This window comes from Protopterus annectens, chromosome 3.part0, assembly GCF_019279795.1.
Source record: "Protopterus annectens isolate FY-2018-M chromosome 3.part0, PAN1.0, whole genome shotgun sequence".
NCBI lineage: Eukaryota > Metazoa > Chordata > Ceratodontiformes > Protopteridae > Protopterus > Protopterus annectens.
Genome location: NC_056731.1, coordinates 798,842,868 through 798,864,337, shown reverse-complemented (window position 1 = coordinate 798,864,337; position 21,470 = coordinate 798,842,868). Strand labels below are relative to the sequence as shown.

The window sequence follows — 21,470 nt, the reverse complement described above, 5'->3', positions numbered from 1 at the left end:
CCTTGAGACCCACTACTGTCCCCATGGTGAGATTTATTCAAATGTACAGCTATAGAACTGACATATTTCTAATCAATAATACATCTGACATGTTCTAACAGCCTAGTTTGAAAACATGTGTTACTGTCCCCCACATAAAATGTGTTACAAGGCCATCTAAGAGCATTCTCTATACAACTACCTCTTGAATTTACAGACTTTAATATGTTTCCCAGCCATTCCCCTCAGCAGGAATTACAGCACTAAATAATGATAGACCAGTATATCTATCCACCTACTACTGTATAACATCTGGACAAAGCCTGACATAATTGGTGGACTGAAGCCCAAATACATGGCCATACATGAAATATTGGTGAGATACACTGAGAATGTTGCTGGTGTTACAGGGTTTGTTGTAACATATCTTTTTTGAAGGATATAAAGTCAGAAAAACAAATGTATGGTGCCTTCTACATAATGCAATCACCGGAGTATGCTACTGATTTGTCAAGAACAACACCTGTCTGGGGAACAGCCCATACATAACAGGCTAACCTGTGGCCAATATGTGGATGACCCTACAGTTGAGAGCTATGCAGAGACAAAACTTTGTTAGACTGAAACCCATGCAGAAGTAGTATGTGCAGACAAACCCTGTTAAACTAGCAGTATTCCAAACATATAACAGCAATACTCACATTCTGCCCCTAAGTCCTGAACCTTTCCCACCATTTAGTTGGCTTGTCTCCACAAGTCTTGTTGTAAGAGGTAGTAGCCCACACAACTCCAGGATGTCTTCCTCACAAGTAAGGGAAAGGGCCAATGCCCACATGGAGTACTCATTTATAGGAGTGTGTTGACATGACATTGGTTATTGGAAGAACTACACAGCTGCTCTGCATGCAATTAGCAAGTGGGGAACCCCAATAGTTGCACAGGCCATCACCTGGTCATAAGCATCACCTACAAAAGCCATGCTACCATCTGTTCAAACCAGCTCTATCCCTGTAGTGCATAGAGAGAGAATGAGAGAGAGAGAGAGAGAGAGAGAGAGCAAAAATAACAAATGAAACATAAAGTGGAAAAGAGAAAAAAGAGAAAAGTAAGTGGAACACGTAGGCAAGTAATTGAATGTAGTACCTGGTCTGTAATAATGGGAAATATGATTCAGAAGAATATATGTCCCAACAAGACATGCTGCACTAATGTCCTGCTAAACAGCTGCTATGGCCAACACATCAGGCCCTCTTTGCAGTGGGAGATATCACAGACATACCTCTCAACTGCACAGATCCTCACAGAATGCCCACATTTTACCATCATGTATTTTTGTCCGTTCCTCCTGAGATCTGTACTTTACTGGCAAATAGCTGAGGATTGAAGTCATCAGGTAATGACAAACACTTGAGTTTAAGACTCCACACCCTTAAGAATATTCACTGTAATGCTGTATCATTCTACGAACTTCCTATGTATGTAACAGATATATTTAAAGTCTGTCCCTATTTATCCCCCCATCATTTTAGGCATTGTCCAGATGTGATGCTCTGAGAGGTTGTGAGGTGGAATCACAGCTCAGGAGCCTGACTCACCTGGGAATGGATAGCTCATATATGACAACCGCAGGAATGTCTGTCAAACAGTTGTGACTGTGCCACTGCTAGGCCAGTTAATGGGATGTTTTCCATAAACATGTAACCTGTGATTATGAGTATGACACATGTTTGCCTTGTAAAGATAAGATACCTATAGAGGGTGTTTTCATAGTAGAGTACTGTTGCAGACATGTATGTTGAACTGCATTTGATATATTGGCTTAATAACATTCAACTGTACAGTGTTCTGCTGGACAATAAGCACATTTGTGACTATCTGTACTCACATACACATATACCTGTGTTATGTCAGCCAAACCATTGGCAGGTCTGTGAGCAATTATAACATACTAGCCTACTTATGACTGTTGGACATCTTCCAGGTTATCACAGTGATGTCAAACCCTACTGTGCAATCAACATACTAATGAATGGTGCAGATATATTAATACAGTATCAATACTGATGTCCCTTTTGACACCCATTTATGTGTGACATTGTCCAGATGTACTGCTGTAACAGGTTGAGAAGTATAATTGAGGAGCAAGAATGTAAATACAGTGTGCCATACTTACATTCAACAGAAATGTATATCAGGTATCCCCTGAGCACATGTATGTATGCATATGTTCAGCTAGAAGACACAAAAATAATCACATGGGTTTCAAGCAGTCGGGTAAATAGGTTGTGCATGTTGCACATGTGTGTTATATCAGTGTCAGTGCATACAACAGACATTTATGTGATTTAGGCATTGTCCAGATGTGATGCTCTGAGAGGTTGTGAGGTGGGATCGCTGACCAAACAAGTCACGACTATTAGTACTCACTTAAACAAACACCATTGTCCTCAACCACTAATAGCTTAGTGACACAAAGCTATAACACCAATTATGCTCTACCATCTTACCCCTTTTTGCACAAATTTTAGCAAATACTTCTACAAATCTCATATTAAACTACTGTTTTATCCATATTCAACAAACATACTGTACTCTGAGCCAAAATATCCTGTACCTTGCAAATATTACTATTGTAATGTAACTGACTTTGTAACTATCTGCAAATATTACTATTGTAATGTAACTAACTTTGTAACTGTCTCCATGAATACTATCTTATATCATACTAATGTTAACTAAGGTTCTGTCTTACTGGTAATGTTAACCAAGAGAATGTAAAGTAATTATTTGTGGAGCTGTTCTCCCCGGGCCTCAGCTGAAAACGGACCTGTGTCCAGTCGGACTATCCCAGTAAACAAATGTAAAATAAATAAATAAATAAATAATAAATACTTTATGTGCACAGCTACTGATGGTTGCATTGCCTTGACACTGATGTGGGTACTGGAGTAGGCATGATTATCGGGTATTACTCAAAGAAGTGTCCAACTGTGTTATGACCCTCTGTCCATGCCTACCACTACAAGCTATATCAACACCTATATGCAGAGGATATCATGTGCACACACCCCTGTTGGAATGCCAGGTTTGTGTACTGTATGACAATCAGACCACAGAAGATCAATTCATAATGTTTCTCATCTTGAATATAACCCCTAATCTGTCCAATTCCATTGCAATACAGTCAAAGGTGTTTCTAGGAAGGTGAGCAACTATTGCCAAGTGAAGATGTGCCATGATGTTAGAGTCCAGACCAAGACGGATGAATGCTGCAACCATCTCAAGAGGTGCATACACAAGTTTAAGGGTGTGCACACTCATTCAACAGGTGTATTGTACCGAGTATTATTTCCATATTTTTTCACAAGCCAGATTGTTATGTTTTCAATTGAATTGTACAGGCTATAGGTCACACTACAGGTGAGAAATGTTATGAACTGAGTTATTGTGGTGTCATGTTCCAATTGCACAAATACCAGGCAGTGTAACAGGGGTGTGTACCCTTTATATCCACTGTAGCTATATGGACACAGCAGTACCTGACCTGTATATCCAGCCTCGACCAAGGTAGAGTAATCCCCTTTGTTGGACAGCAGCAAGAAAAAAAACACATAATAGGTTGCTAAATTGGCTGTACAGGCACACATAGGTGCAGGCAACAACTGTAAAGCAAGTCCACCTATATCTGAACAAGCAGGTAGGTTCACAGGTGACATCCTGTAATGCCGACTATGACTATGAATCGGACATATCCACACCACCAAGGACAATTGCAACTGTGTCTCCATATATGTTGCATGTCTCAGATGAAACAACACAATTCACCCTGTATTGAGGGTAAAGAACACCTCATACATGCATGCCATGGATGTAGGCAACCTGCATCACACAGGATAGGTGGGAACATCGCTACCCTGTTCACCCCAGTCATATTTGGAGATATGCACATCAACCACACTCCTCCTTACAACAATGATGAGCATGTACATATTGCCTACTGATGGCAACAACAGCATATCTCCATGGGGCATAATAACATCAGTGTCTGCCTCCTACATGAACTCAGGAATGTGTTCAGAGCTCCATCACACACCACAGTCAAACACAGACCTGCCACCATCCACACACCATCCACTTGGAAGATGACCACTGTCAGCCCTCTACACAGAGATGAATGGAGGATAGAGGATTATGCAATAAAGTGTCAAACATTGGGGTGAATAAGAAAGCTCAGGGACAGGTGTGTAATGCAAGCTGCTATAGCCATGATAGCTTGGAGGTTTCTGGTATAGTCTAGATTATTTGCAAGTAATATCCACTGTTGATGTGCATTTTGACAACCATATGAGGTCCTGTGACCTTTTCCTGTTTATATCTTCCAGGTAACATGCAGAGTGCTTGCCTACCAGCATTCTCTGTTGGGGAAACAGACATCATCACCCAATATGTGATTGGACATTATGCCATGTCATGTGAACAGAGACCAGAATATGTGCGGGAGAGGACTGCCCTGTGAAACAGTGTAGTCCACAGTGTAAATTATGCCGGCCTGCACAGGAGAACTGATGAGCATGTGCAATATCTGGCCACTGACCTCAAATGCCATGCCCATCAACGGGCTGATGCTGTAGTGAGGGACAGGCTAGCCACAGGTGGAGGCCCAGCCATTAAGCCCCCACTGACACCCACCGAGAAGCTCCTCACCACACTTGGGCCACATGCCAAATGCACAAGCCATGACACTGAGGGAAGTATTGTGGAGGTGGGTTGCACATGCACACACTGAATGAGGTGCATGCAGGTAAGGGCCCAGTGGTGATTAGTACACTAATGTATCAGACATACATGTATCTGTATTGTATCTACATGCATGTGTCAGGTCCAATTGCAGTTGTGGATGGGGTTTTCTAATGCACAGAGGTGCACATTTATGGTGAGGACAATATACTGTGTATTATTGTGGTTAGTACTGTAGATGTGCAGACATACTGCATCCATCCTATACCAAGGCTACATGTGCGTCTGCTGACAATAACTCCCTCTCACAACTACCTAGGACCCTCTGGTCTGCATATGGGACAGCAGCCTGAAGCTGGTGGGTATTACATTGTTCTGTTGTTGCCTGGCAATACCCCAGGCATGTGAAGTGCATGCAATTTACCATGCACACAACCATCAGTAATAGCTTTATGTAATAGCTATATTGCTTGTTGTGCATGTTCACTTGTGCTGGGGTTGACTGTATTGCATCACAGTGGTCACCACTGGGGCCTATCTGACATAAATTCAACATTCCTGTAGCATACCTCACAACTTGTCAGTGCCAAGATGTCTGGACAGAGGCCAGCAAATTGTGCTGGACAAACATCCTAAGATAAGGTCATGCCTGACAAATTACTGATATACAGTGGATATAAATTGTGCACACACCCCTCTTAAGATGCAAAGTGCTCCTGTTACACACTAATTAGGACCAGAATATGACAGTCCACACCTCTTCCAGCCTTTAATGTGACCCATAACAGGTACAGTTCACATGTAAATCCAAGCAACTGTACTCATGTATTGCACCTACAAGGCAGGCCACCTGTGAGGGTGGCAGACGTCCTATCAGCATGATGTTTCAGTCAGGTATGATACCTCATGCTGCCATATGTGTCAGTATACTCGCTGTTGCCTATTTGGCTATAATATCACATACATGGGCATTGTTAAGGCACACAGACCACTTCCGACCATGTATAGGTTTTAAACATATGGATATTCCAGACACATCTGTACAGAGGACTGTACAATGGTTTAACCTGTTGCATGTGAGGCGTATGCTGTCACCACACTATATATAGTAATGGCAGCGGGAGCTGGTCACCAGCCATGTATGGTATACACATCAAAATGGTATAAGCCACACATGATATGATCCTCACACACACAAACAGTTACCAGCATTAGGAATAGAACTCCTGCCTATCTAGGCATTCTTACTATAGTGCTATGCAGTTATCAGATGTGCCACAGAGCTTATACATTCCCACCTCTTCCACAGGTACTTCTAAGGTGGATGATATCAGCAGGTCTACTAAATTGGAGTGAAGGGAAGTGTGAAGTGTAAAGGGTAGTACACAGGTCAAAAAATCTAGGTATGACTACTATAATGTTACGCAGTTACCGCATGGGCTACAGAACTTACTGAACTTTCACATGGCCAAAGCTGCTGATAACTGCACAGCTGTGGTAAAGTATTACAGATGGCAGGCTACATTCTGTTCCACCTGTACATCATGGTAGTTCTTTCTGTCTTGCACTTCAACTAGCATTATGGCTTGGCGCTTCACCAGGTTATTGTATCATGAAGTGTAACACACCTATGAGCCGTCAGCAGTACTCATTCATCACAGATGTCACCCCAGTACTTACTAGTTATGGCCACCCCTCCTGGCATGTTTGAAGGGTGGTTATCTGTGCTTTCACCCATTGAACTGGTGCACATGTCCATTCGGCGGCACTGTTGCAACTGCTGCATGTACACAGACAACCCTCCCCTCTAAACTCCAAACACTCAGAACTATGAGGGTTACCCGTATATCACCCAATGTGTACATATTCACTCTTCAGCAAAGAATGGACTAGCAGGTTAAGAGGATAAGATCAACACCTGCACTACACCATGTAGAACAAGTAGCTCACCATGACACCCACTTTAACAGTCATGACATACAGTGAAAAGCCACACTTCCACCTTCCCAGAGGCACTCAATGGACATCTACCCAAACAGCACAGACCAGCAAGGTGGACACCCACTCAGACACCGCGACATGGCACATGCCAAGGGACATATATTTAACCTACACAGTGTGCCCCAACCTAAGCCCCTAAGGCTAACCACCTTGCACAATACAGTGATCATGGGTAACTCAATACTGACACACACACACATCCCACTCATTAGGTTGAATATAGAGCAGGTAACAGCCAAATATCAATCACATGCCAGCATCTAACACATGACACAACCAGTCATGTCACTATACAACTCCAAGTATCACTCCGTATCCATGTATTTGTGAATGAATTGGGACACACCTCCCTGGACTACACGACAGGAGACATGGTTTAACTCTCTGATTATGCGGTTCAGGCAGGTGTGACAGTAGCCCTAGACAGTGTACTGCTGTAACCCAGAATGATGCTGCGGTACTATCAACAGATGGTTGACTGCAACATTGACTTACATGTTATGTGTAATTCTCAGGGGATCCTGGACCTCTTTGCTTGGGATGGCATGATTGCCAGAACCCAATGACTTGCCATGGATGTCCTACATCTGTCACTGCTAGGTTGCCAGGTACTGGCTATGTGTCTTGCCACCCCTATGGTACCTTATTAGGCAGTGTTCCTAATGTTATTATCACTGTAACAGCTACACATGTATATAATCTGAGGGTCATGCTGCTCAACAGTGGACATCTAACTGTCAGGATGCAGTCACTCATAGCAATTGTTGGAGTGTAGGGCACATGTCTGCTGTAATGGAGAGGTGGTTCACAGCAGCAGACAGCAGACCTGCAGTATCAGGCTATGACGCATTCCACAGCTGTCAGCTCCCAAACATGGACCACACCACACCTCCACAGGTGGTGTTGTCTCCATATTCATTATGGATAGCAACACCTCCAGACTAGCATCCCATCATAATGCATTGGAGATACTTCCGGTACAACTGCCTTGGGGTAATGGTGCTATCCAGACCATAGCCTGCTATTGGCCCACATCTATGTCCCTAGACTGTCAATGTACATTTCTCAACACCCTGCCATCTCTGATGGTCCAATGCAACACTGACATAGTACGAGTCTTCAACTACCCCTCCATCACCTGGGGAATGTAGCCAATCGCCAGTACAGTGGCCCAACACTTCTGGGATTCATCATTTCCATTGCCCTAGACCAGCTTATACTGACCCCTGGTAGAGGATGTAACAACCTTGACCTGTGTTGACCACTTAAATATGGGACCGTTGCACATCCCCTGATTTCAATCCCTGCATGGTGAGATTCACATAGGCTGTAATCAACATGGAACTCAACATGTCAGCCACCCCCCACAAAGATAACTACCTGGCAAAAACACTCCAAAGCTGAATTTGCAGTCATGAAAACAGGAGTGGATGTCTTCACTGCATCCATGGCAATGGGATGTAGCTGCATGACTGTGGAATCATACACATAGGCACTGTACAAACATGTACATGAATGCATGGTACTAGCCAGAGCCAACAGAACCCAGACACTGTCCTCCAAACACTGGGAGACAATGTGATGGTCCCCTGCCATTACTGAAGTGTACATTACTGTTGCAGGGAAAGATGATGTCCAATGACTCCCTTATTAGCCTCAAACACAACTTTATATCCCTCATGGAGTCCCCAACAAGCATCTATAGCAGCAGAGATGCAGCAGATACTGACAACAGTCACAACAGCCTTGATAGTTACATCAACAACCTCCACAGCATTAAACACAAGTGCTGCACAAAGCTAATACCTATCCTGAGACAACAGATAATGGACACAGTCTTGTCAATACATTCAGTGTCAGCTTTACTCCTCTCTCCCCCACAAGTGAAGTGCTGAGTGAATGTGTTCTCACATGCTGTATCCCATTTCCATTCTAGGCTTCTGTGTGTCACCAGGATGTGGCCCTGCAGCAAGGCCATAGGGTATGGCAGTGTGGTGACACATCCACCATGTCATAGGCAGGGTACAGTATGTGCACAGTAATTCCCAGTCTGTAACACAGTGGTTGCATATGCCTCACAGATTATAGGGCCTAGGGTTGTACATAGGTACATGTTGATGTACAACATCTGCTGTAGAATGAAGATAGTATATGTTCTGGTTTGGACACACCTCTGATTGCTAATGACCACAGTCACAGGGGATATTCATCAACCAAGCACACCAAAATTACTATTCATACACACACACACACACACACACACACACACACACACACACGCGCACACACACGCACACACACGCACGCACACACAGGCACACACATGCAAACACACGCATACACACACACACACAAACACATTTGCCAGTACTGAGATCCATAGGTTCATTGGTTCATAGGTGTGTAGTAGGTGAATGGGCCTGAAGGCTGTACAGGGCTAGCCCAAGGGAATACCTTGGCATCAGGCCACATGACAATAGTCCCCAGTGTGGCTCAGGAGTATAGTCACTGGAGTGGTCCCCAAGGGTGGGTATTGTATTCCCCATCCACTCATCCAGGTTTCTGTTGTGGGTGGCCTGCACTGCTTTTCATGTATGTGATCTATATTGCATAACATGGACAGTGTCTGGGTTGTGCACATGTCCCGCATGCATGTTCTTTGACGTGTGGAAGTGTGCTTGAGGTCTCTGGGGCATGTTGTGTGGACAGATTGCTATCTTCTGATGTGTAGCATTCCTGACCTCATTTGGTGAGACCTGGCTATGTAACTGAGGTAGTGATTGTACCTACATTGACAGTATGATATTCAGTGGAGTTAGAACAGGGCATGTGTATAAGGCATGATATTCCCTTGGTGGGGTACATTTGCAGACTCTACAGTTGTTGCAGTCATCCAGTGGGGAACATGGCAAAAGGGCCACTGTACACATTGACTGGGCTACTGAGGGGATGGAACAGGGTGCCATGTCCTTTTACTTGCTGGATAACACACAGTCAGGAGATGTAACACATCAAAGTACTTTCTGATGTCAATGGCACTGTTGTGGTCAAGAGGCATGTAGTCCACTGCAATCACACCGTGGGTACTATCTGTGAGGCAATATGCAGGGGAAATACCATTATAGTGATTGTTGCCTAGCCAAGTGTGTTTGTGTATGATATGTGGGTGGAGAGTGGTCTCTGAGTAATAGAAGGGTTGCCTATATTGCTCAGTAATCCATACTGACACATTTAGAGCTGTGCATTGTCTACACCAACCTCTCTGGTGTTTGACAACTGTTAGCCTTATAATGTGGACATTGTGACATATACTAGGTCCTCAATGTAATAATTTAGCAAAATCCACCACCTAATAGATCCTGTTCTTACACAATCACAGTCCCACCATCACACACACTCTTGCCAGCACTGAGTTTCAAACCCCTACTTAGCTATGTATTACTAATACAGTGTACCACATTTATTACATGCGCCACAGAACTTATGGGATGGATGTTGTCCTAAGGTACTTCTAAGGTGAGGAACATCACCAGCCATTGTAAATACTGGCATTGAGTGATGTAGTGGGTGAGAGATTCCAAAAAATATTTTACCCTACACACACACATATTTACATTTTTCAGGGATGAGGTTCACACCTCTATCTATCTTTTCAGACCATTATGTTATGCATTTACCACATGCACCACTGACCTTACATGGGGTAGGGTTGCCAACAGGTACTTCTAAGATGGATGATATCTGCAGGACTGCTAAAGTTAGGCACTGAGATGTGTACTCGGTGTAAATGGGGCCAAAATCTTTGGGGTACAGACATACATATGTACACACACAAACACTTTCCAGAGATGAGATTCAAACCCAGACCTATGCAGTTATTGCTACTACAGTGTACTGTACTCATCATACACACCATGGATCTTATAAGACATATGTTGTCCCAATTTACTTCTAAGGTGAGGAACATCACCAGCCCTTGTAAATACTGGCATTGGGTGATGTAGTGGGTGAAAGATTCCAAAAAAGATGTTATCCTACACACACATTTACCAGGTGTGAGGTTTAAACCTCTATCTAACAATCTTTTCAGACCATTATACTACGCATTTAACACATGCACCACTGACCTTACATGATTTAGAGTTGCCAACAGGAACTTCTAAGGTGGATGATATCTGCATGACTACTAAAGTCAGACACGGAGAATTGTACTGGGTGTAAGTGGGGCCAAAATATTTGTGGTACAGGCATACATACAAACACTTGGCAGGGATGAAATTCAAACCCATATCTATGCAGTCACTGCTACTATAGTGTACCACATTCATTGCACACACCACGGAGATTACAGGATGGAGGTTGTCGAAAGTACTTCTAAGGTGAGGAACATCACACCAGCCCTTGGAAATACTGGCATTGGGTGATGTAGTGGATGAGAGATTCCAAAAAACATTTTACCCTATACACATATTTCCATTTTTTAGGGGTGAGGTTCAAACCTCTATCTAACTATCTTTTCAGATGATTATGACTATGCATTTAGCACATGCACCACTGTCCTTACATGGCTCTGGGTTACCAACAGGTACTTCTAAGGTGGATGATATCTGCAGGACTGCTAAAGTCAGGCACTGAGATGTGTACTCGGTGTAAATGGGGCCAAAGTCTTTAAGATACAGACATACATATGTACACACACAAACACTTGCCAGAGATGAGATACAAACCCATACCTATGCTAGTTATTACTACTACAGTATACCATATTCATCACGCATACCATGGAGGTTATTAGATGGATGCTGTCCCAAGGTACTTCTAAGGTGATGAACATCACCAGCCCTTGTAAATACTGGCATTTGGGGAATGTAGTGGGTGAGGATTCCAAAAACTATTTTACCCTACACACACATTTGCCAGGTGTGAGGTTCAAACCTCTATCTAACTATCCTTTTAGGCCATTATGTTATGCATTTACCATATGCACCACTGACCTTTCATGGTTTGGGGTTGCCAACAGATACTTCTAAGGTGGATGATATCAGCAGGACTGCTAAGGTTAGGCACTGAGATGTGTACTGAGTGTAAGTGGGGCCAAAATCTTTGAGGTACACACAAACACTTGCCAGGGATGAAATTAAAACTCATACCTGTGTAGTTATTGCTACTACAGTGTACCACATTCATTGCATGCACCATGGAGGTTATAGGATAGAGGTTGTCCCAAGGTACTTATAAGGTGAGGGCCATTATCAGCCCTTGTAAATTCTGGTATTGGGTGATGTAGTGGGTGAGAGATTCCAAAAAATATTCCACCCTACACACACATTTACATTTGCCAGGGGCAAGGTTCAAATCTCTATCGTGCTGTCTTTTCTGACCATTACATTATACATTTACCACATGCACCAGTGACCTTATGTTGCTGACAGTTGCCAACAGGTACTTCTAAGGTGGATGATATCTGCTAAAGTCAGGCACTGAGATATGTACTGGGTGTAAATGGGGGCAAAAATCTTTGAGGTGCAAGCATACATATGTACACACACAAACACTTGCAAGGGATGAGTTTCAAACCCATACCTATGTAGCTATCGTAACTACATTGTTCCATATTTATCACACACACCACGGAGCTTACATGTTCAAGAGCTCTGCAAAGGTATCTTTGAAGGTGAGTGACATTAGCAGCAGTGCTAAAGGAAGGATAAGGGAAGTGTTGTATGTGTGAATGATCACAAAATCAGGTCTCTACAAGGATACACACACTCTTTCACACAAACACTCACATTTACACAATTGTCAGGATCAGAACTCCTACTTAACTAGTTCGCTACACTATAGTATTACATAGTTATCACAAGCACCACAGAGCTTATATGGTGGGAAGCTGTCCAAAGGTATCTTTGAAGGTAAGTGACATCAGCTGCAGTGCTGAAGGAATAGTATGGGTAATTTAGTGAGTGTGAATGGCCTCAACCACATTCATCTAGAAACACACACACACACACACACACACACACACACACACACACACACACACACACACACACACACACACACTCACACAAAATTTTACATTTGCCAGGTCTGAGATTACAACTGCTACATGGATATCTATTTGTAGTTAGGGTTACCACCTGTCCCACTTTGCGAGGGACAGTTCCTCTTTGGGCAGTTGTGTCCTGCTAAAAAAGTGTAAAAATGGGAATTGTCCTGAGATTTTAGGACAGAATTAGTTCCTATATTTTATGCGATAGTTGCATAAAACAGTTATTCTGTATCTGAAACACCTAAATGTTATAAGAAACAGAATAAGCAACTAAAATGCTACAAGAATAACCTTTTATTTAGGCAAAAAAGGGAAGTTATGTCCTTTGTACTGGCAGTGAGTATGTTTTGGCCTGCAAAATCTGATGTATGTACCAAAAATGTTCCACTTTGGGCATTTAAAAAGGTGGCAACCCTATTTGTAGTGTAGTATTACACAGTTATCACAAGCACCACTGACACTATAAGGCTGAGAGCTAACCAAAGGTATTTCTACAGTGAATGACATCAGCAAATCATGTGATATAGACCAATAGGATGTGTAGTGGGTGGGACAGGCCTCATAATGGGATCCTCTCTGTCGCTGTCTGTCTTTCTTTTCCCCACGTCTCTGTGTGTGTATGTTTGACATATTATATAATGTTGGCCTTAGATATGTGTGTGTATTCCTATCCAATGTGTGTGTGTGTGTGAAGTATCAATGATGTACAATTTGGTGTGTGTGCACAGACAGCTGCGAATAACCGATAACTGTAGTCCACTGTGTTGTGAGACAAGGGCTTAATTTCTCTAAGGGTAGGGGCATGCCCAGTATGACCTTCTACACTGAGTCTGTGCATCCATTCCAAGGAGGGTTGGACTCCAGTTCAGGGTTTTGTGTGCTACAGCTACACCTAGCAAACTGTTTCTGCAGGATATCTGTAGATAGGGTGCCAATATGGAGACACAATGGGCTTAACATACAGGGGATACTGTAACTATTGCTGTCTGTGCTGTTTGTGTGACATGTTTGGTTCTAGCATAGATATTCTGACATATGTACTGTTTTAAACTGTGATGTGTCATGCCATCAACTACTGACAAGTTATCATTCTTTGCTCACAGTTATTTACTGGGAAATACGAGATGAATGAAGCTGAGACCAATATTCTGAGGCATATAGACTACACATTCTGGTACACACCTGCCATTGTGGAGGGGTAGCTACAGACAATAGACTCCTGGTTTTGTGTAAATGGTCCAGCACCTTGTTATTATGCTGGCTGAGGTTCTCCTCCATGTGCTTTTCTCAACTTCAAGGAATGGCCATAGCCTGCTGAGGCCATACCTCTCAGCTGTACAGATACACCCAGGTTATCCAGAGGCAAGGCTCATATATCTGGTCAGTTTACCTTCACATTGTGGTTTACAAGTATTTTTCTGGCTATTCATTCATGAGTTTGCGGTCAGGAGTAGTACACTCCATGACATCCATGCTTCTACACCCCCCTCTGCTATTCTCTCCTCCACCTAACATTATGTAAGCAATATCTCAGAGGCATCCCTATAGTTGGGCCTTTATCCCAGCAGTATTTATGGCCTGATCCACAGTCCTTGCAGTAGGACATGGGGAGGCATGCTACTGGCATTTGTCAACATGGCCTTGCATTTGTTTTCTCTTTACTGTTAGGTTGTTAGTTGGGACCCCCTGACATTCCATACATTGGCACTATGGGTGAGATATGGCCGTTTGTCAGAGAATTGTAGGCCTTTTGAGAGTGCTGCAGGCCATCTGTTACTGCATTTCTACATGGGATTGTGTGTGGGGGTGCACACCTACAGACTTTAACATTTGATATGACTGTACTGGTATGTTGGTTACTCTGTTGGCTTCCATTTCATATTGTATTGTGACCTATCATGCAGACAGGAGGCATATCAGTAGAGAACACATGTTAGATATTAATAGCATATATTTCAGTTTCAGACGTCTTACCCTTCAGAACTGGAATGCAACTGCCAGACCTGTTGTAGTATTTCTGTGTAGGTCTGGTGGGGGGCTGTTCACCATTGCCATCATTTGGGGGCCTTAGCCCAGCCTTTCTTCATTGTCATCTACATCTGTCCTGCTGGGTGAGGCTGGTGGTGGATATGTGACCCTCATTGACATCCATGTGTGTGATCTATTGACACCCACAGTTCTTTGGGCCATCACATGTACTGCAGTGGGGGATGTCACCTTGTGTAGTGATGCCTAGTATGTTGACACCAGTATTTGTTGTGAATTTCCTGCTGTCCCATATAGCTGTCTGCTGCTATCCCATTCAGCCACCCAATTCCCTTGCATGCTTGCATCCATATCACACATACAAGTATGAGAACATACTACTCCATTCAGTAATTGATAGGGAGAGTTACTTACCTCGTTGCTGGGCCAGTACTGAGGACAGTGCTGGAGGGCTGACTATGTTGGATGCACATAGTACACTCCCTTGCACATGGTAAAGCTCAGGTAGTGTCATGTTTGGCATCCCTTTTACTGTCTGTGCGAGTCAGAGAGAGGTATAAGTCCCTGGGTCTCTACAGTGTCAGTGTGTGTGCTGTGCATTGCCTGTTTGCCAAGGCCTGGGCATATTGTGCACTCCTCCTTCTGCCTACAGGGGCAGGCTCAGGATATTCCTCCTTCGAGTCCCTCTGTGCCTGTGCTGGCCTTGGCAATGATAGGGGGCTGTGTGGCCCTGCCCCATGCTGTTACTGCTGCAGCTGTTTCTATGGAACATATTGCGTAGCATGGCACATACTATGAACATTTGTGTACATGTAGCTGGAGAGTACTGCAAGGCTCCACCAGATATGTCAAGGCAGCAGAACCGTGACTTCAGCATCCCAAACACATGCTGTACAATGATCCTGGTTTATGCGTGTGCCTCATTATGGTATTCTTGTTCGTGTGTGTACATTTCTGTTGGTTGTCATCAGATATGGCTCCAGTGCATAGCCAGCATCCCCCACTAGATGGCCATATGGGATGTCCCCCCTGGCAAATGCCTGATACAGCTGTGAGCAATGCCAGATGTGGGAGTCCTGATAGCTTCCAGGGCTGCCAGCACACACATTCATGATAATGCCCTGGGCATCACACATGACCTGGCAGTTGATGAAGGGGAAGCCCTTGCGGTTTATGTAAACCCTGCCCCGCTAACTGGGTGGTGCTTTGATGTGGATGTGGTGCAGTCTATGGCACCAACTACTTCAGGGTATTCTGCTATATGGTGGAAGAGACACATACTTCTTGTCAATGCCTCACGGGTGGTGGGGAAACATATGTGCTCATTGGCATGTGGCGTCATGGCATCCAGGAACTGGTGGAGTACCCTGGATGCTGATGCCTGTGGGACCCCCATCATCTCCCCAGTTGGTCTTTGGAAGGTACCTGTGGCTAGTATTTTTAAGCCTAGACATACCTTGGTATCCACTGAGAAGAGTTCCCCTCTATTAGTTCTGTGTGTAAGGCATGGCTGGCACAGCTCAGTGATTTGCTGTAGAATGTCCCTGTCCACCCCATAGGGCTCTACTATCTCCAGCTCATGTAGGACCTGGTAGGTTATACTGGGTCTGCACACTCTTCTCCTCCTCCTCACTATGGGTTGGTTGTCAGCATTCTCCTCCTCACCACCCTCAGTCTCTAGCACATATTGAGGGAGTGAAGTAGCAGCAGCCTCTAACATATTTAGTTATTTTTGCCAGTTAAAAATCCCCCATCTGTGTACACCATTGGCATAGAGTGTGTGGGAAAAAACAGTCTGTAGGGTGTTTGCATAGTTTATATTTGTGTGCTGGGCTGCTGCATGTGTAATTGGCTGATTCTGATACATTCCACCTGCCAGCTATGCTAGTTCTCCTTGATTGCCTTCCTACTGCTGTTTTCCCTTCCCACTTCCTCCCTATTTAAGCCCCAAGGCATGCCGCGCATACCCAGTGCTCAAATGAAAACAGTGCTGCCATTTCCTCTGTTTTTTTTTTTTTTTTTTTGGCCCGCTGCACATTGCTCACACCCGTTTAGCTAATGTAAGCACTTTTAAGCAGAAATGGCCCTCCCTAGATGCGAACACACTCTGTGTTTCATGGAATAAGACAATACAGCCTCAGACACACACCCTTCCTTAGCTGTGCTTAGCTAAGGGCAAACTAGGGCCACAGAGCTCCAATGAGCTTACAGCAAGCATGACAAAGTCCCCTTATGAAGTCATTCAGCTCTTATACTTACACTGTTGTATTGCTGCACCTACTCAGTTAGGTACAAGCTGACACTTAAGAAATCTGTGATTCAGTATAACTCCCCTCATTTGCATCCCCAAGTGTGTAGGTCCTTAGTTACTGCATTAGATGGACCCTTTCCCATTGACAAACAGTGCTCCCTTGTATTGTTTACATTCTGTATTACATTGACTATAATGGCAAAATGTAGAATTATCTTAAAATTGACTTTTCTCATTTTTTAAATTTTCGGCATAATCCTGTTTGTGAGCTGCTGCACTAAGCTTAAACAGCTGTGTTCGGCCAACAAAAAAGTTTAATTTAAAAAAAAAAAAAACATTTATTATTGCCAATGGCCTTATATTTGGCCATTGGCATGTGTGTTTGATTGTAATACATGCTTTCCATGAGCTGTCCTGCCTCTGTTTGCTCAGATGCAGAAATGTATTCAGTTACTTACTGAATACATTTCTGCTCTGACACTGTTCCTGCATGGAGTCCAGTCAGCTTTATGGATCGCGAAATCACCTCATTTGCATGGTTTGTTACCAGCAAATGAGGTAATTTGCACCCTGCATGGCTTTCTGTGCAGGAACAGTGTAGGGCCGCTCGTGCACATAAAAATGGCACTTTCCTGGATTGCTTGGTAGCCATTTTCCGTGCAGGGGCTCCTACACTGTTCCTGCATGGAAAATGGTTGTTCCTGAATCCCAGGGAGTTTCTATTCATGTGATTCTTATATTGAGTTTAATGCTTATTGTTTCTTTGATACAAGTCATGTGATTCTTATATTGAGTCTAATGCTTACTGTCTCTTTGATACAAGTCATGTTAAACATAATAGCACATTTATTCCACCTTTTTTAAATGAAGGTATTATACATTTCTCTGAAATGCTTAATTTTGCTGTGAATAATGAGTATTTGAAATTTAAAAAAGAAATGTATAACATTAATTACAATTTGAAGAACAAAACACGAAAACACAAACTGGTAAATCCACAAAAAAGGTGTAGAGGTTCCCAAACAAAACTCCTTTTATTCACAAATAAATGGTGAGCACTTTCACCGGGTGCAATACGCCAGCTCCTTCAGACCAAATCCAAACAAATTCAAAACAGTCCCCACTTATTTTATATACAATTCTACATACTTAATGAGCATACTAATTGATTAATGACCTTAAAAATTATCCAATTAAGAACTTAAAAAAAACTTACTTAAATGACATTGTTTAAAAAGGCATTAAATAAACTAACTTACTAAGCCGAGTTATTGATGATGAATACATATAATGCAAGCTGAATACAACACATATCATATTATCCACTTTAACTAAATTTGAAAATACAAGATATTGTATAAAAACTTGTATGTAATACATTTGATTGTTTGTACATATAAAAAATTACAACTTCCAAAATATAACCTAATAAATGTAAATAAATAAATAAATAAAAAAATATATATATAAAAACTAAATACCATATGTGTACCCTTAAAAAACTTTCTACTCCTAGGCATTTATCTAGCTTTTGCTAGCTTTTACTATTTAACCATTATTCAGATGAAAAACTTTTTTACCTACTATAAATTGAATTTGTTTGGATTTGGTCTGAAGACGCTGGCGTATTACAGCCGGTGAAAGCGCTCACCATTTATTTGTGAATAAAATGAGTTTTGTTTGTGAACCTCTACGCCTTTTTTGTGGATTTATTAATTACAATTTAACATTATTAGAATGGAAGTCACTGAAAGCATTAAGTAACAGAGGTGATTTAATATTTAAGCTGGCTGACAAAGGCGATAAGTTGGTGATCATGTCCTACATCCAATATTTAGTTATGTGCCAAGAGCATTTGATGGATACGGTTTATGAAAAAGTTGATAACCTTATCATCCATTAAAGGAGTATGAAAATTTCTTGCACAAGGGCTATAGGCCAGGCTATTTTTCTGAGGAAGACATAAAAAAAAGTTTAATGTAGAAAATTGTAAAATGACCTATTTCTATTGCCTTCCTAAGTTGCATAAGAATCTTAGGCTGCCCCCAGGCAGGCCTATAGTTTCAGGACGTAATTATTTCTTAAACAAAGTAGGGCAGTTTCTTCACAGTTACTTGTTTCCCAAAGTTTGCACCTTGCCTTCATATATTTGTGATGTGTTTGATTTCCTGGAAAACATAAGCACTATTAAGTAGAATTGTAATATGTTTAGGGTGACAATAGATGCAAAGAGTTTATACACCAGCATCCAGCACAGTTTTGGTATTGAGGCGATAAGATGCTTTTTGGGAAACAGTCCTGCTACAGAATATATTGCAGAGCTTGTCCATTTCTGTTTAACAAAAAATGTTTTTCAATTTAATAATGAGTTATACCATCAGAAACAAGGCACTGCCATGGGGGCAGCCTTTGCCCCCATGTATGTCAACCATAGTATGGGCTTGTTCGAAAGGGAACATTTATATTGAAATTCTTTTTTTCATAAACATGTTGTCAAATATTACAGATTTATTGACGAAAAGGAAAAAGTATACAGAATTTTTTGGTAAGAGGTAAATTCAGTATTCCATCTCCCAATATACCATATAGTTTGACAATGTGTGGTACATTTGCTTGTGGCAAGTGCAAGGCTTGCAAGTATGTAATAAAAACTTTTCCTAGAATAAATAATGCTTCTTTTAGAACTGTGGCCATTTTACTTGCAATACTGAAGGTGTTATATATGCCTTGAGATGTCCTTGCAACAACTTTTATATTGGAGAAACAAAAGGTGTTTTAAAACAACAGTTTTAGAGCATGTGAGAGATATTGTTAATATAAAAGCAGAGAGCTCTATAGCTGAATATTTTAGTTTGTTTCATGATGGAGACAGTAAAGGGCTACAAGGCACTGCTTTGGAAAAAATACAAATATCTAGATTTGAGGTTTCTTTTATCAAGAAACAGTTGCTTTTAAAATAATCTACTTACATTTTAAAATTTGACATCCTGTCTCCAATGAAGAATGTAATTGGAGAGTACTTCTTTAATTGTATGATTGTTTAATTGATGTATTTGTATGTGTATATATGGGGCAAGTTTTTTACTTTGTGTTATACTGCTTGAAGGCTTTGGCCGAGATGCCAGAGTTTTATTAAATGTGTTGGATATACTGGTGGTTATTTCTTTTTTGCCATAAGGCAACTTGTGCATCAGTTAGTTATCTGAACTTAGTTGGGCAGAATGACTTCCCTTTAGTATTGGAAAATAATATATTGGAATATGTTGTTTCTTCAGGTGTTATCCTGAAAATTCATATTTTTTTGTGAAGGAAGCAGATAAACCACTTTGAATTCTAAACCTTATCATCAGATACAAGTGAAAGACAGCAATGTGATAGGATATAGCTTGGTGGGTTAATGTTCACTACTAATGACTTAACTCCACCTGGCACACTGACATCTGAAAAAGCTATTTGCATTTAATACATTTACAAGAAAGATGTTTAATGTGCATTGTACTTCCATCTTCTGATCACATCAGTTTAAGCAGAAGAACGGCATTGCAAGAATGAAAAGCCCATTCTGCTACATCTGCAAACTTTATTAAGATAGTATACCATTCTCAGTCAGAGTAATTTACTAAATAAACTCGGCATCACAAAACTGCTTGTTTGAATAAGGATACAAGATGCTTTGATCTATATATTTCTCTGTCTCTGCCCCACTATCTCTCTCTCTCCCACACATAAACATAAACACACACAGATACATACAATCATGCACACACACAAACACACATTAGTGTATGCCATTATTTCAGGAGACATGCAAAAGAATGGTTGGCAATTTGGCTGTAGAGACAACATGTCATTCTGATACTTAATTTTGCTTTTGTTTTAACATTTCCTTTACTGAAAATCAGGGCAGATGGAAAAGTTACATTTGCATCACCACATCAGTAGCTTGCAATTAAATTTCCTTGTAGGCTGATGACTTTTCTAGGTACAGTCCTGATGTATTTACACTTCTGAGTAAATTTTCATTACTTCATTTAGGAAAAATACAACAGTTTGATAACATTTGTTACAGTATGTCTTGCAATTCATGACGGAATGTTCGGTATTCCTGAAGTATAAGCTGTGAATGATGTAGTTCATTTTAAGTGCAGATAAATATTTTTACTATTCCCCGCTTTTAGAAAGATACATTGCTAATTATTTTATAAACTTAAAGGTCTTATTTAACACTAAATGTATCAACATTCATCACTTGATCAGGTTAATTTGCTTTTACCTCGGTGTAATTCATCACATCTGTTATATTTTCATTTGTTTTTATGAGTCACTGCAATATACGCTAAGGTAATATATGTACTTACAAAAGTGCAATGAATAACTAAATGGCTTTTTTAACAAATTATGCCTATATCTTCATTACACTGTTGTGTTTAAAAATGACTTAACCGAGCTGCAATGTTCTTCAGG

At 41.7% G+C, this 21,470-nt stretch overlaps 1 protein-coding gene across 1 annotated transcript in view; it reads right to left on the bottom strand.

Annotated features, from left to right (window-relative positions):
- SLC6A18 (solute carrier family 6 member 18) overlaps positions 1–21,470 on the bottom strand; it is a 312,482-nt gene that overhangs the window by 221,576 nt on the left and 69,436 nt on the right. The window lies entirely within an intron of this gene.